The 14,883-nt window shown below is 40.4% G+C and overlaps 1 protein-coding gene across 1 annotated transcript in view; it reads right to left on the minus strand.

Annotated features, from left to right (window-relative positions):
- The window catches only part of COL22A1 (collagen type XXII alpha 1 chain), a 186,470-nt gene that overhangs the window by 160,421 nt on the left and 11,166 nt on the right, over positions 1–14,883 (minus strand). The gene's annotated exons all lie outside the window — the stretch shown is intronic.

Below are 14,883 nucleotides of genomic sequence, written 5' to 3' on the forward strand. Positions count from 1 at the left end.
ATAGAATAGAATAGAAGCTGGAAGGGATCGTGGAGGTCTTCTAGTCCAGCCCCCTGCTCAAGCAGGAGAACCTATAGCTAATCATGAAGTCTAGCAGTAACTATGCTCAGATAACAATCCAGGCAGAAGTCACTAGGGTCTGTGGACTTATTTGAAAGACTAGTAGTCAGGGACCTCTTTTTGGAAACACTTTGAAGTTGTGTCTCTGCTTGCAGATCTGGAGGGAAGGCAGAAACTCTCTTTGAAGGAAGCACAAGAACGAGGGAAGGAAGATCACCCACACAAGGTGAACATATAACAGCTATGACATAACTCTCCCAAACTCTGCTCCAGTGTCAGTAAGATCATCGTTATTTGATTGGCATAGATTTAATTTAGGATTTAAGGCTTAGAATCCATTAACAAGTATGTGGTGGCTTGCTGCTAGCTATATGATGACGTATTTCATTACCTTGCTTTAGGAGTGCCCATGAGTTTTATGTTCAAATATGCATATAACAAGAAATAAAAATTACTTCTGCTCTCTCTTGAATTTAGCTTCTTGAACGGGTCTTAGTTGCATCATGTTTCTAATATAAATATAGCCCAAAGTAAACTTCACATACTAAAGCTGAAGCTCAAATACTTTGGCCACCTAACGAGAAGAAAGGACTCCTTGGAGAAAACCCTGATGTTGGAAAAATGGAAGGCAAAAGGAGAAGGGGATGGCAGAGGAGGAGATGGTTAGATAGTGTCACTGACGCAATAAACATGAATTTGAGCAAACTCCAGGAGACAGTGGAGGATAAGGGGGCTGGCATGCTATGGTCTATGGGTCACGAAGAGTTGGACCTGACTTAGCAACTGAACAAGAAAAGTGAACCTCACACAAAACCATTTGTACATGAAACAATTTTCAGCTGTGTGGCTTTCTCACAGGATACCTTGCTCCTTGATAATCAACCCCCCCCCAAAAAAAAGATGAGATTAAGAAGAAAGGGAATATTGTTAATCCCTTCTAACTGAAGTGGCTGGACTTTTTATATACAGACATAGCAACTGCAAAGTTACTGGTTTAGAAAGAGCAGATTAAAAGGTCTTTGTTGAAGAACCAAAGGGAGAAGATTATTGGAAAAGAACACAAGACTGTTGAGGACAGAAGATTGGAAATTATCCTCAGGGCTTTTCTGTCTTCTTCTGTGGAGACTTGGGCCTATTTACAGTAGCTCTTTCTGAGCTGAACTGGCAGAAACATTTCAAGTAGACTGCAGTAAAAATTCTCTTGTTTCATTAAGCATAGCTAGGACATTCCTGACTTTTTTTAAAAAAGAACATACTTAATGTATAGATCTGCTTGTTTATAAATACATACATGTACATACAAAGGATTACCACAAATAAAAAAAGTAAGGTGGGAAGAGTAACATGTAAAGTCCTGTTGAAGGAAAATTCTTCATCATGGTTCAATCCAAGCCGGGAATAAACAACATGGCGACTGCTTTAGAAAGAAGGTTGCAGTTTATTGGAGAGGAGAGCCAGACAGGAAGATGGCTCTGAAAGAAAAAAGAGTGAACACATGTAGGGAGTGGGCTTTTATACCCTCTGGAGCCTTTTGTTTGAAGTTGTTCCTGTGGCATGAACTTTGACCTGAGTCTGAGTGTGCCCTTTGGCATCTGTGGGTTAATCCTATTATGTCCTGTCTTAGAGTTTGGGTGGGGTGTATAGATTTTAGGTGTCTTTGTCTTCTTAATCTTTTAGCTTCAACCTTCCTGAATGGTTTTCATCTGCATTTCTACAGAGCTGGTTTCTGCTTGGGGGGGGGGGGGAAGACTTGGGGCTATTAATAAAACTGGCCATGCTTTTCTGCCTCTTTAAGATCCTTTGAGGAAATATCTTTTTCTGCCCTTTTAATATTTCCTTCTCTGGGGGCTGACTTCCCACAGTCCTGAATTGCTGGGAATCAGTGTGGGATCACATTCTTCTCTAGCAACCTGTTTGGGTGGTAGAATTTGGGAGCGAAGCTATTTACTCCATCCCCTGTTATCAGAGATACTTTACAAGGAACATGAGGAAAGTCTCATTATTGTCTTCATGCTGATGCTCTCTACTCTACAGTGGAGGGGAGAAATCCTCCTAGCACTGAAGATGTTACCTAGCTGGGCAATGAAAAATCTACAAGAAAACAACCAAGCTCAGAGAATGTCAAGGACCCCACAGAAATCCTTCCATTTGGCTTTGATACATAAAGCAATTTTGCCTATTCAAGTTGGATAGATACCAATTTTGTATGCCTGTGATTTTTTTTTTTTTACAGCTCCATTTTAAAGGGTTTTCAAATACAGGTTTTCCATTTCTTGGTAAGAAAGTGAGTGAACAATCACATATTTTTATGGCAGTTTCTATCAGGAATAAAGGTGGTTCCAAGCTCCTGAGAAGATTTATGCAATAGAAGGGTCAGTAAAGAGAGAAAATAGCTATTTCTAGCAGTGTAGCAGCACATTTGACAGGAAGTGTGTTACTATGTCGGGTTTCTACGTATATATTATTTTTGGAAATCACTTGAAAGAAGTGCTTCAGATCTTGCATGAGTATGACCCTAAACATCTCTGCTATTCTTTAAATCAGCAGGTCCTTTTTCAAGTTTCTGTGTCAGCCTGTGGAGATAAGACATAAATTGTGTCTGCTTTGATACAACTCTTAAACTAGCTGTGCTTTTTTAAAGCTCAAACATAAGCATGAAAAAAGATGAGATACTAGAAGGAATAGTTATAGAGCAGTTGTGCTGAACTAAGTATCTGGGGCAAGTAGACCTATTTTTTTTAAACAAAACACTGAAAAATGGCAAATGCTATTTTATTTGTTATTTTTGTCTTTCTGAACTGGATTCACTATTCATCGTTTCACGTTGCTGCGTTTTTGTGCCAAGCATCAAAATCTATAAGGTTCTTCACCAAATTTAATTGTAAATTTAAAAACGGTGTCTGGCATGTGTGTTGCATTTCAACACCCATCAGTTACAATATTCATTAACGATTCAGGAAACATTTGTGAACGTTAATTGTGTTGGGGGAGTTATAGGTTTATACTACAGATTTTTAATGCTGTAAGATATCTGAAGTCACAATTTCTTTAATGATAGATATAAATAAAGTGGCAATTCTATGCACCTCTGTTCAGTTAGTAAAGAACACTGAAACCAGTGGGAACTATTTCCCATGATCATATCTTGCATGAAGTTGCAATATTTTCCCCTTTCAAGATCAAATTCTAAAGTCTTATTCAGAATCTGGAAACCTTCCAGCATTTGTGGCAGCTGGTTTTAAAAACTGTGTTTTGTGCCAGGCTGTATATTTTAACCATTGTCCAGTAGGTGTCCTAGCAACACCATAATATACAGTTCAAGCTTTTTTGCAGACAAGTACACACACACACACACACACACACACACACACACACACATACAGACATAGTGATGCAGTACTGCAATCCAGTTCAGCAAATCCTGATATTAAATGTTTTGGAAAATACCAATGCGGTCTATTTAAAATGATTTAACAAGCTTGATGCTCACTACTCTCTTTTATGAGAGATATATTTCATGTAACTTAAACAAATCAGGAGCCAAGTAGCAATTTGGGTGCTTAACCATAAGTTGCAGCATCGGATGTACAGAGCACTTAAAGTGATAGAGGATTTAGCCATTCCATTATCTCTTGGGTAACCATCTTACTGTCATTAATAATAGAATCAGATTTCTTACAATTCCCAAATTAGTACTTGAATTAATTTGGTAAAGAGACCTCAGCCAATAGTAATTAAATATTAATACAGCTAGACAATATACATACACAAAGACATACTTTGGCCAAGTTTCAATCTGATAGCCAGATTGGGAATTTGGAAATCATTTTTTTTTATTTATTTGTCAAACACAAAAATGTCAAATTTGAATGAACAAGATAATAGTAATAACAATAACAATAACAATAACAATAACAATAATAATAATAATAATAATAATAATAATAATAATAATAATAATAATAAGCTCCTTGGGTGCAATCCCAAAACAACTGGAGCACCACTTGAACACAATTGGCATTGACAAATTCGCCATTAGTCAATTGCAAAAGGCAGCCTTATTAGGAACTGCTTCCATCCTGCGACGAGATCTGTAATACCATCAAACATTCACATCTGCCTATCCCAGGTCCTGGGTAAGGACTCGATAGGTAGACAAAATGCCAAATCCAGTCTGAACATCTGGCTGACTGTGCGATGATCCATAAGAATAATAAATCTGACAGGGACAATAGAGACACATTAGTGCACTTTTGCACTCCCCCTTAGGAGCCTCTTCAATATGGGATGAGGTCCACAGAAATTAAGTTGGAATTAGGTCAGTAAAAATTAGTAGCTGAGAGAAGTGAATTGGGTAAGGTATCTCAGACTTCTATAATTGTGTTACAAAAATCAAAATATTTATAATCAAGTTTAAAGCGGTTTATATTAAGTTTAAAGAGGTTGTTCGCACGTGTTACGTTACAATTAAAACTTTAAAAAAATCATTTTTAGGAAAGACGTTACTGTGTAGAATTTTGTGTGGGCTACCTAAATTTGACCACAGGTGTTGCAGTTTTGAACTATCCAAACCAAAAAAACCCAGTAGCATAAGGTATTCTATTATCGTCCTGTTGGAGGCACTGATAAAAGCACTGTTGGCAGGGACACATCATCATCATCATCATCATCATACAAAAAATATAATTTGCCTGTAAGCTGGTGGGATCATAAAATAGAGAAAGTCATAGAAAATGATAAAATTAAACTGCTCTGGGACTTCAGAATTCAAACAGACAAGCACCTGCAACATAACACCCCAGACTTAACAACTGTCGATAAGAAAGACAAAAAAGTCTGGATAGTGGACGTGGCAGTGCCTGGAGACAGCAGAATAGATGAGAAAGAACTGGAGAAGATAACAAAATACAAAGACCTACAAATAGAAATAGAAAGACTGTGGCAAAAGCAAGCAAGGGTAGTACCAATAGTCATAGGCTCCTTGGGTGCAATCCCAAAACAACTGGAGCACCACTTGAACACCACTGGCATTGACAAATTCGCTATTAGTCAATTGCAAAAGGCGGCCTTACTTAGGAACTGCTTCCATCCTGCGACGATATCTGTAATACCATCAAACATCCACATCTGCCTATCCCAGGTCCTGGGTAAGGACTCGATAGGTAGACAAAATGCCAAATCCAGTCTGAACATCTGGCTGACTGTGCGATGATCGACAATAATAATAGTAATAGTAAAGTTGGAAGGGACCTTGGAGGTCATCTAGTCCAACCCCCTGCTCAGGCAGGAAACCCTACACCATTTCGGACAAAGGCTGTCCAGTCTCTTCTTAAAAACTTCAGTGTTGGAGCATTTACTGCTTCTGGAGGCAGGCTGTTCCACTGATTAATTGTTCTCACTGTCAGGAAGTTTCTCTTTAGTTCTAGGTTGCTTCTCTCCTTGATTAGTTTCCACCCGTTGCTTCTTGTCCTGCCTTCAGGTGCTTGGAAAATAGCTTGATTCCCTCTTCTTTATGGCAGCCCCTGAGATATTGGAATACTGCTATCATGTCCCCCCTTGTCCTTCTCTATGTTAAACTAGACATACCCAATTCTAGCAACTGTTCCTTATATGTTTTAGCCTCCAGTCCCCTAATCATCTTTGTTGCTCTTCTCTGTACTCTTTCTAGAGTCTCAACATCTTTTTTACATACACAAGAATAAAATGGGAAAGGTGTTGCAGCTGTAAACAGTGGTGGGATTCAAATATATGAACAAACAGTTCTCTGTGTGAATGCCGCTTCCAGAAGTCCGTTCTGGGCCTGGGCAACAAAAAATTAGCTACCGGTTCTGCCGAAGTGGTGTGAACCGGCTGAATCCCACCACTGGTTGTAAACCATTATTCTGAAATATTATAATGTGTTGTTTAATCAATAGGGATTTTTTTCTATGAACCCTGGAAAAATCAAGCCAGGGCTTAACATATTGGGCGCTAGACATAGTCCCATTTTGATGAGATTCAACTTTTGATATGCACAATCTAGGTTGGCATTTTAGCTCTTGAGTGGAATGAAAGACATATTGAGATAACAGCCTCTCTGAAGCATTTCCTGGCAAAGATATCAAAGAGGTCTTGAAATAAATGCTCCAACACTGGAAGTTTTTAAGAAGAGACTGGACAGCTATTTGTCCAAAATGGTATAGGGTTTCCTGCCTGAGCAGGGGGTTGGACTAGATGACCCCCAAGGTCCCTTCCAACTTTACTACTATTACTATATATCTAGCGTATTATCATAAATTAAGTATGACTGAAGGTGGGAAGATACTTTTTTTATTCTTACTTTTTTTCTTTTCTCTTTGTCTTTTTTTCTTTTCTGCACCTCTTACTCTTTCTTTTTGTCTTCTATCATTTTCAGTTTGTATTTAGTTGATACTGTTGTAATTATAAACTTTCATAAAAATACTACCCTAAAAAGACTTTAAAAAATGGAATTTAAATTTAATTTCTTTTGCAATTGTTGAGTACAATTCCTTGTTCCAAATACTATGTTTAGAACAGAATTCTCACCTATATTGATCTCTTGCTCTTAAATGAAGCTATTAATGGTTCCTGACACAGACAAAGTTTGAACATTCCTGAACAAGGACCAGCTGAGACTTTGAAAATATATTTTTGCCCACTGGAGATAGAGACATGGAGTCTGGGGCTAAATATTGATGGAATTCTCTGGCATATAATCAGCTCACCCATATTTTTGTTCAGGATCATAACTTGTTGCCCTTGTAAAACGGTGTTCCTTTTTTCCTCTTTAATAATTATGTCATGGACAATCGCAAGCAGGGAGGAAGGAAGGCACACAACATCATTCGCATAATGATTTTGCCACATAATGGCATCACAAGAACATCTTCGGTATATCTTCATCCCATTTTCAAAACCGATACTGTGTCCGCTTCTGGAATCAAAATGATGTCCTTTTATGCTCAGTTCCCATCTTTGAAAGCAGTCAGATAAGTCCTTGACTAATCAAGGAGAGAAGCAACCTAGAACTAAGGAGAAACTTCCTGATAGTTAGAACAATTAACCAGTGGAACAACCTACCTCCAGAAGTGGTGAATGCTCCAACACTGGAAGTTTTTAAGAAGAGACTGGACAGCCATTTGTCCGAAATGGTGTAGGGTTTCCTGCCTGAGCAAAGGGTCGGACTAGAACAGGGCTTTTCAACCAGTGGTATGGGTACCACCTGTGGTACATTGGCATCTGGCAGGTGGTATGCAACCATCCTAGAAAAGTGGTAGCGGGGGAGAGGAATGAGCTGAACCAGTGGCAGCACCGCACAAGCCTGAGTGAGAGATGCCTGGAGCTGCAGGGCTGTCAGGGCTCAGCGGAAGCACCAGGATCAGTGCCAGGCTCCAGCTGGAGCTCGGTGCTGATCCTGGTGCTTCTGCTGAGCTCAGAAGAAGCGCCGATTAACTGGAATGTTGCAGCATCTCCAGGATCTTGTGATTTACATTCAGATGCTTGGCAACTGATTCATATTTATGACTTTCACAGTGTCCCAGAGTCATGCGAAGTGACCAAAACCTGCTGCAACCACCCAGCAGATGGGGGGAATAAAAACCAAACACCCCCACCCCACCCCCATTGCCAATCCTCAACAGAAATGCTCACAACAATGAAAACCTCAGACAGGAGGAAGAGTGCCGCCGGGTGGGCAGGCAGGTGTCTTGCTCAACTGTGGCTTGGGGGGCACTTTTTTCAGTGCCATTGTAACTTTGAATAATCACTAAGTGAACTGTTGTAAGTCGAGGACCACCTGTACTTTATCACTTTTTTCCTTTTGGGGGGGGTCATCAAGTTTTTGACACCTTGCTAGGCGACTGGTGGTACTCGGATGTTGCCATATCCTAAAAGTGGTACAATGGGTGAAAAGGTTGAAAAGCCCTGGACCAGATGACTTCCAAGGTCCCTTCCAACATAATCATCATCATCATCATCATCATCATTATCATTATTATTATTATATTTGAGTCCAAAACTTCCATTGCTAAGCAAGAAAGTTGTTAAGTGAGTTTTTCCCCATTTTAATGACCATTCTTGCCACAGCTGTTAAGTGAATCACTGCAGTTAGTCAATTAGTAACATGGTTGTTAAGTGAATCTGGCTTCCCCATTGACTTTGCAGGTCAGAAGGTTGCAAAAGAGGATCACATGACCTCCCTGGATGCTGCAACCATCATAAATACATGCCAGTTGCCAAGCATTTGAATTTTGATCACATGACCCTGGGGATGCTACACCGGTCATCATTGTGAAAAACGGTCATCAGTTGTTTTTTTCAGTGCTGTTATAACTTTGAATGGTTACTGAACAAATGGCTGTTATTCAAGGACTATCTACGTGGGAAATTATGCTAGCTGGAGAATTTTGGGAGTTGAAGTCCACACATCGTAAAGTTGCCAAGATTGAGAAACACTGAGTTAGAGGATTGTGAATTATTTTTGAGTCTCTTTTTTTGACAAGTTGCCAACTCTCCTACACCCTGGCTGAACCCCAGTGATAAAACTGCATATTCTATTCCAAATATCCCAAAAGTGCTTTTTCACAAGGCAACTGGACTTTTGGTTTTTCTTTGAAGACGTTTCGCTTCTCATCCAAGAAGCTTCTTCAGCTCTGACTGGATGGTGGGGAAATGGAAGGATTTATACTCCTTGCAGACAGCTGGTCATTTGCATCCTTTTAGAGAGTTGTTGAGGTGACCTGGAGTTTTATCTGTGTCCTCAGGGTCACCTGAGTGGTGCAAATGGGCATGGAGCCTTCTTGGAACTGCTGAAAGGACTGTGTTGTAGACTGGAGATAGATGATGTTGTGTCCCTCCCCCTCTCTTGAGAGAGGGCTGTTCAGTTTTGACATAGATGGCCTCTTTGACCCCTCTTTCAAACCAGTGGTCCTCTCTTTCCAAAATGTGGACTTCTCTGTCTTCTTTACCGACTCGCTAAAAGGATGCAGATGACCAGCTGTCTGCAAGGAGTATAAATCCTCCCATTTCCCCACCATCCAGTCAGAGCTGAAGAAGCTTCTTGGATGAGAAGCGAAACGTCTTCAAAGAAAAAAGTCCAGTTGCCTCTTGAAAACCCACCTTTGAGACAACCATGACCTGGATGACTGAGAATCTCCACAGACATTGAGCGATGCACTTTGGGATGAACACCCTTCAAATGGTGAGAGAGTATGAATGGATTGCCAGAAAACATTGCAGACTACAGGAACCGTTTGCGCTTCAGTTTGAGATTCAGACTACATAGACCCGTCCCCAACTGCCTGTGCCTGTCTTCAATAGGGACACAGGGCAGAAAACATCCTGCAGCCCAAAAGGCTCCACGCCCTTTTGCACTACTCAGGTGATCCTGAGGACACAAGTAAACCTTCAAGTGGCCTCAATGACCCTTTAAAAGAATGCAGATGACCAGCTGTCTGCAAGGAGTATAAATCCTTCTAATCTGGAACGTATAGCTCCATGGACCGTATACTCTATGTAGTCCTAACTAGAGAGCAGGTATCAGTGTGTTGGAATGTCTGGCAGTTATTGGGTTAAATGCTACGTATGTTGATGGGTCAGTGGGAGGAGTATCAAAGGTCATTGAGAGACTTCCTGGACACAAGCCAGATGGGATCCTTTGTTCACCAGCTGCATGGTTCCTAACCACACAGTTAGGAGATCCTTGCCAACATGTAATGCGCAGGAAGAGAAGAAGGGAAAATCCAACGTCAATTTACCTGGGGAATAAACCAATATTGCAAACATGTGCTTCTGGATGCATCTCCACGTGACTGTAAGTCATTGTCTAGAATTCCCAGAATAAAAGCTATATTTCTGTTTATTCTTCTGAGTTATCTATCTGTTTGGACTGTACAGAAAGCAACCTGTTCAGTTTGGAACAGAATACCTTCCATTCCCCACCATCCAGTCAGAGCTGAAGAAGCTTCTTGGATGAGAAGCGAAACGTCTTCAGAGAAAAACCAGAAAGTCCAGTTGCCTGTTGAAAAAGCACCTTTGAAACAACCATGACATGGATGACTGAGAATCTCCATAAACACCCCTATTTCAAATGTTAGAGTACGCTACCAAGACCTCTGACTTTGCTAGTAAAGGACATATCAAGCTATATAAAAACAGTTCAAAAAAATCACAGTGATGCCATTTATTCATATTTCATTACAATAGCAGTGTTGTTGTCGATGCCTTCATTCATTTTTCCAAAGCAGGGAGTTTTCTTTCCTTGAAGTCACCACGCATGCACGATTCACGTTTCAGTTCCCCTCTAGATCTGCTACCGTTCTTCAACTGTCATTTTCATTCACAAATTGTTTTCCTTAAGATCTGCTGGGACAATTTTAACCAGCTTCCAATTAGAATTTCTACTGTGCCTCAGATGTACACATATCTGAAGAGAAGACAGTGAATTTGAAGCAGAGGAGGCAGAAAGAATGTGAGGTTAAATTCCTGCCTTGATGTGGGAACTTTTTAATTTCAAAATAGACACCACAGACAAGTGTTAACAAAGTGGCTACAGGATCGTGGGAAGGATCATATTTCTTTCTCTGAGAATCTGACTGGTTAGATCAGAAATAGAAGCCCTCCTGCAGATCTAACTGTGATTTCATAGACCATGTAAGAAAATCTCTGGTTATGGACAGAAATTTAGCTGTGTTCTGCTCACTCCAAACTATCAAACTTCCTTTATTAAACAACCGTTACAATTGCAGCTAGCCCTTCACTTATAGCAGTTCATTTAGTGACTATTCAAAGTTACAACAGCTCCAAATAAAGTGGCTTATGACTGTTTTTCACACTTATAACCGTAGCAGCATTCCCATGGTCACGTGATCAAGATTCGGACACTTGGCAACTGACTCATATTTATGACAGTTGCAGTGTTCTCGGGTCATGTGACCTTCTGACAAGCAAATAATAATAATAGCAATAGCAATAGCAATAATAATAATAATAATGATAATGATAATAATAATAATAATGTTGGAAGGGACCTTGGAGGTCATGTAGTCCAACCCCTGCTCAGGCAGGAAACCCTATACCATTTCAGACAAATGGCTGTCCAGTCTCTTCTTTAAAACTTTCAGTGTTGGAGCATTCACCACTTCTGGAGGCAGGTTATTCCACTGGTTAATTGTTCTAACTGTCAGGAAGTTTCTCCTTAGTTCTAGGTTGCTTCTCTCCTTGGTTAGTTTCCACCCGTTGCTTCTTGTCCTGCCTTCAGGCGCCTTGGAAAATAGCTTGACTCCCTCTTCTTTGGGGCAGCCCCTGAGATATTGAAACACTGCTATCATGTCCCCCCTCATCCTTCTCTTCATTAAACTAGACAAACCCAATTCCAGCAACCGTTCCTTATATGTTTTAGCCTCCCGTCCCCTAATCATCTTTGTTGCTCTTCTCTGCACTCTTTCTAGAGTCTCAACATCTTTTTTACATCGTGGTGACCAAAAGTGGATGCAGTATTCCAAGTGTGGCCTTACCAAGGCATTGTAAAGTGGTATCAACTAGCCTAACAACTGCGGTGATTCAGTTAACAACCAGGGCAAAAAAGGAGACAGAAAACCCTGCACTTCTGCCCAAGTAAGCTTCAGGATCATCTTTAAAATGAAACAGAATTTAAAACAAAAATAAAGTCAAGTAGAATTTGAATTGGTGATTGTGCCTGAGCGTTTCTGAGGTGTACCAAAATAATCTCCAAGGGATTCTCTGTTTCTAAAAATGCTTACTAAGAATTTTGTTCAGAGGATACAGTTTTTACCATCAGAAAAAGACAGAGAGAAAAGGAGAAAGCCAAATAGCCTCCTGCTATTTATATTTTGGAGGGAAGTTATTCTGGCTCCATGAGATGAAATCTAATCTTCTCTTTTTTAGTACAGTACAGTACAGGAATTGTGTTAATAAAAGAACTAATGTGTCATGCCTTTTTATAGGCACTGAACATGGGGCAGGGGAAGAAGGGTGGAGCCCCTAAGCTTAAATTGGTTTAGGAAAAAAAAGGTTTCTGTTTCTCTTACATAGAGCAAGGTTTGGAGGAATGTTATTCTGATTCTGGAGAGCATAACACCAGTCATGTCACTAGAAGACAAAATCACAAAACTGCCACTCGTTTACTTGGCCATATCATGCAGAGGAAATTCACTGGAGAAATCAATTATGTTGGGAAGAGTTAAAGGTAAAAGGAAACCAGGCCGTCAAAGAATAGGGTGGCTGGACACCACCAAAGCTGGACACCACCAGCCAGAGCATAGAAAAACTCAAAGAAGTAGTGCAAGATTGGAAGATGTGGAAAGATGTGGAACATAGAATCACCAAGAGTTGGACACAACTGAATAGATAACATCATCATCATAGTCATCATCATCATCAACATCACCACCATTATCATAATTCAGGGGTCTTCAAACTTGGCCCTTTTATGACTTATGAACTTCAACTCCCAGAATTCCTCAGCCAGCATGCTGGCTGAGGAATTCTGGGAGTTGAAGTCCACAAGTCATAAAAGAGCCAAGTTTGAAGACCCCTGCTATAGGACTCCAAATGTTCTCTGTGTGAAGGAATGGGACATTATGTCCACTTGGACAGTTATAATCGTATACAGAGGTGTCTTCAAGAGGCATCCAAAAAGTCAGGCAATGCCCATTATGACTTTTTGACCATCTTGTGGTTATCCCTTCATATGAGACTTCCTGTTAAAGGAAAGGGTGGATATCTTATGGCCTAGGGACCTCATACAACTATCAGATCATTATTCTGAGGTTTCCAAGTCCTCCTCTGTCCATGCTTTTGAGAGTCAGCAGTGTCACGTTCTGCCCTTCTTATGATTGTAAACTTAACATAATAGAGACAGAGTTAATTGAGTTCTTCATAAACACATCCCCATACTTTTCTCGGCAACTGTACGAAATTGGTTTGCTATTTTTTTTTTGTCATTCCTAGCCTGAGCTACAGTACATGATTGGTATTTCCTTGTGAACTGCTTCTCAAATCTTCATCTCACTCAACCCACCTTAGCTTTTGAATCCAGATACAGTGCTTGTTGAGGGCAATAGAAGAAGGGGACGACAGAGAATGAGATGGCTGGATGGAGTCACTGAAGCAGTAGGTGTGAATTTAAATGGACTCCAGAAGATGGTAGAGGACAGGAAGACGTGGAGGAACGTTGTCCATGGGGTCGCGATGGGTCGGACACGACTTCGCAATTAACAACAACAACAGTGCTTGTTGAAACCTAAAAGCTTAGAACAGGCTTAAACCTTTGAAATAACCATCTAATTTCTCTTTAAGGCCCAACTTTTCCAAAGAACATAGGAGAGGCCTTCAAAGGCATGTCCCTTTGAGGAAGAATATTTGATGTGGCTTTTCCTTGTAGGTCCCTTGACACCAAAATTACACCCTCATTTTTCTTTCTTTCTTTTAATTCATCTGTCTGGGGCATCTGCAGTGACATTGGTTTCAAAATAGTAGACATGATCAAAGACCTCGCATTTTTTATGTGCACGGAGTAGATGCGACACACATTAAAAGGGGAAGGATACATCTGGTCACATCCATCAAGGTTCACACTAGTGGAACATTACTGCAGACACCCTTGCTTTTGGTATATGAAAATTTCCTTGCTTCTGCTAAAATGCAAGTTCACATGTAGAATAGAATAACATTGGAAGGGACCTTGAAGCTCTTCTAGTCCACCCCCTGCTCAGGCAGGAAACTATACCTTTTCAGACAAATGATTGTTCAGTCTCTTTTTAAAAACCTCCAGTGATGGAGTATCCACAACTTCTGGAGGCAGGTTGTTCCACTGATTGATTGTTCTGTCAGGAAGTTTCTCCTTAGTTCGAGGTTGCTTCTCTCCTTGATTAGTTTCCATCCATTGCTTCTTATCCTGCCTTCTGGTGTTTTGGAGAACAGCTTGACTCCCTTTTCTTTGTGGCAACCCCTGAGATATTGGAACATGGCCATCATTTGCAACTTCTGGAGTCAAGATGTTCCACTGATTAGTTGTTCTGACTGTCAGGAAATTCCTCCTTAGTTCTAGGTTGCTTCTCTCCTTGATTAGTTTCCATCCATTGCTTCTTGTCCTGCCTTCAGGTGCTTTGGAGAATAGCTTGACTCCCTCTTCTTTGTGGCAGCCCCTGAGTTATTGGAACATGGCCATCATGTCACCTCTCGTCCTTCTCTTCATTCAACTAGACATACCCAATTCTAGCAACCGTTCCTTATATGTTTTAGCCTCCAGTCTCTTAATCATCTTTGTTGCTCTTCTCTGCACTCTCTCCAGAGTCTCAACATCTTTTTTTACATCGTGGTGATCACTTCATCTCCCTGGGGAATTTTTGCTCATTAGTCTAAATGTAATCTCCAATACAATAAATCAAATCCTTCGTGACAATGGCAACTCACAAATGTGCACTCATGCAGAATTTCAAACACCTGGAATTTGCCTGCGATGAGATATCTCTTTCCTATACGGTGGTGGCCACAAAGAAGCAGGAATAACAGACAGCCGAAATAGATAAATTAACAAATTGAATAAGAATGTCTGGAAACATGAAGCAAAGTGGAGGGTCTTTAAACCTTTTCCTGTGGCTCAGGAATTCCCCTGCTTATCATTGATCAAAATATGGGCTTTTTTTTTATCACTGTCTGGAATTTGTAGTCAAGCAAGAAAAAAGGAGACAGAGGAGTGAATTTCCAGCAAAAGGTGTTAGAGATGGCAACAGTTATTTTTCTAGAGCAAGAAGAGCAAGAATGTAAATCATATGTGATTTGACAAGAAGGGAGTGTTAAAAT

The sequence above is a fragment of the Crotalus tigris genome, unplaced genomic scaffold (assembly GCF_016545835.1).
Source record: "Crotalus tigris isolate CLP2741 ecotype Arizona unplaced genomic scaffold, ASM1654583v1 scf7180000024277.1505481, whole genome shotgun sequence".
NCBI classification, from domain to species: Eukaryota; Metazoa; Chordata; class Lepidosauria; order Squamata; family Viperidae; genus Crotalus; species Crotalus tigris.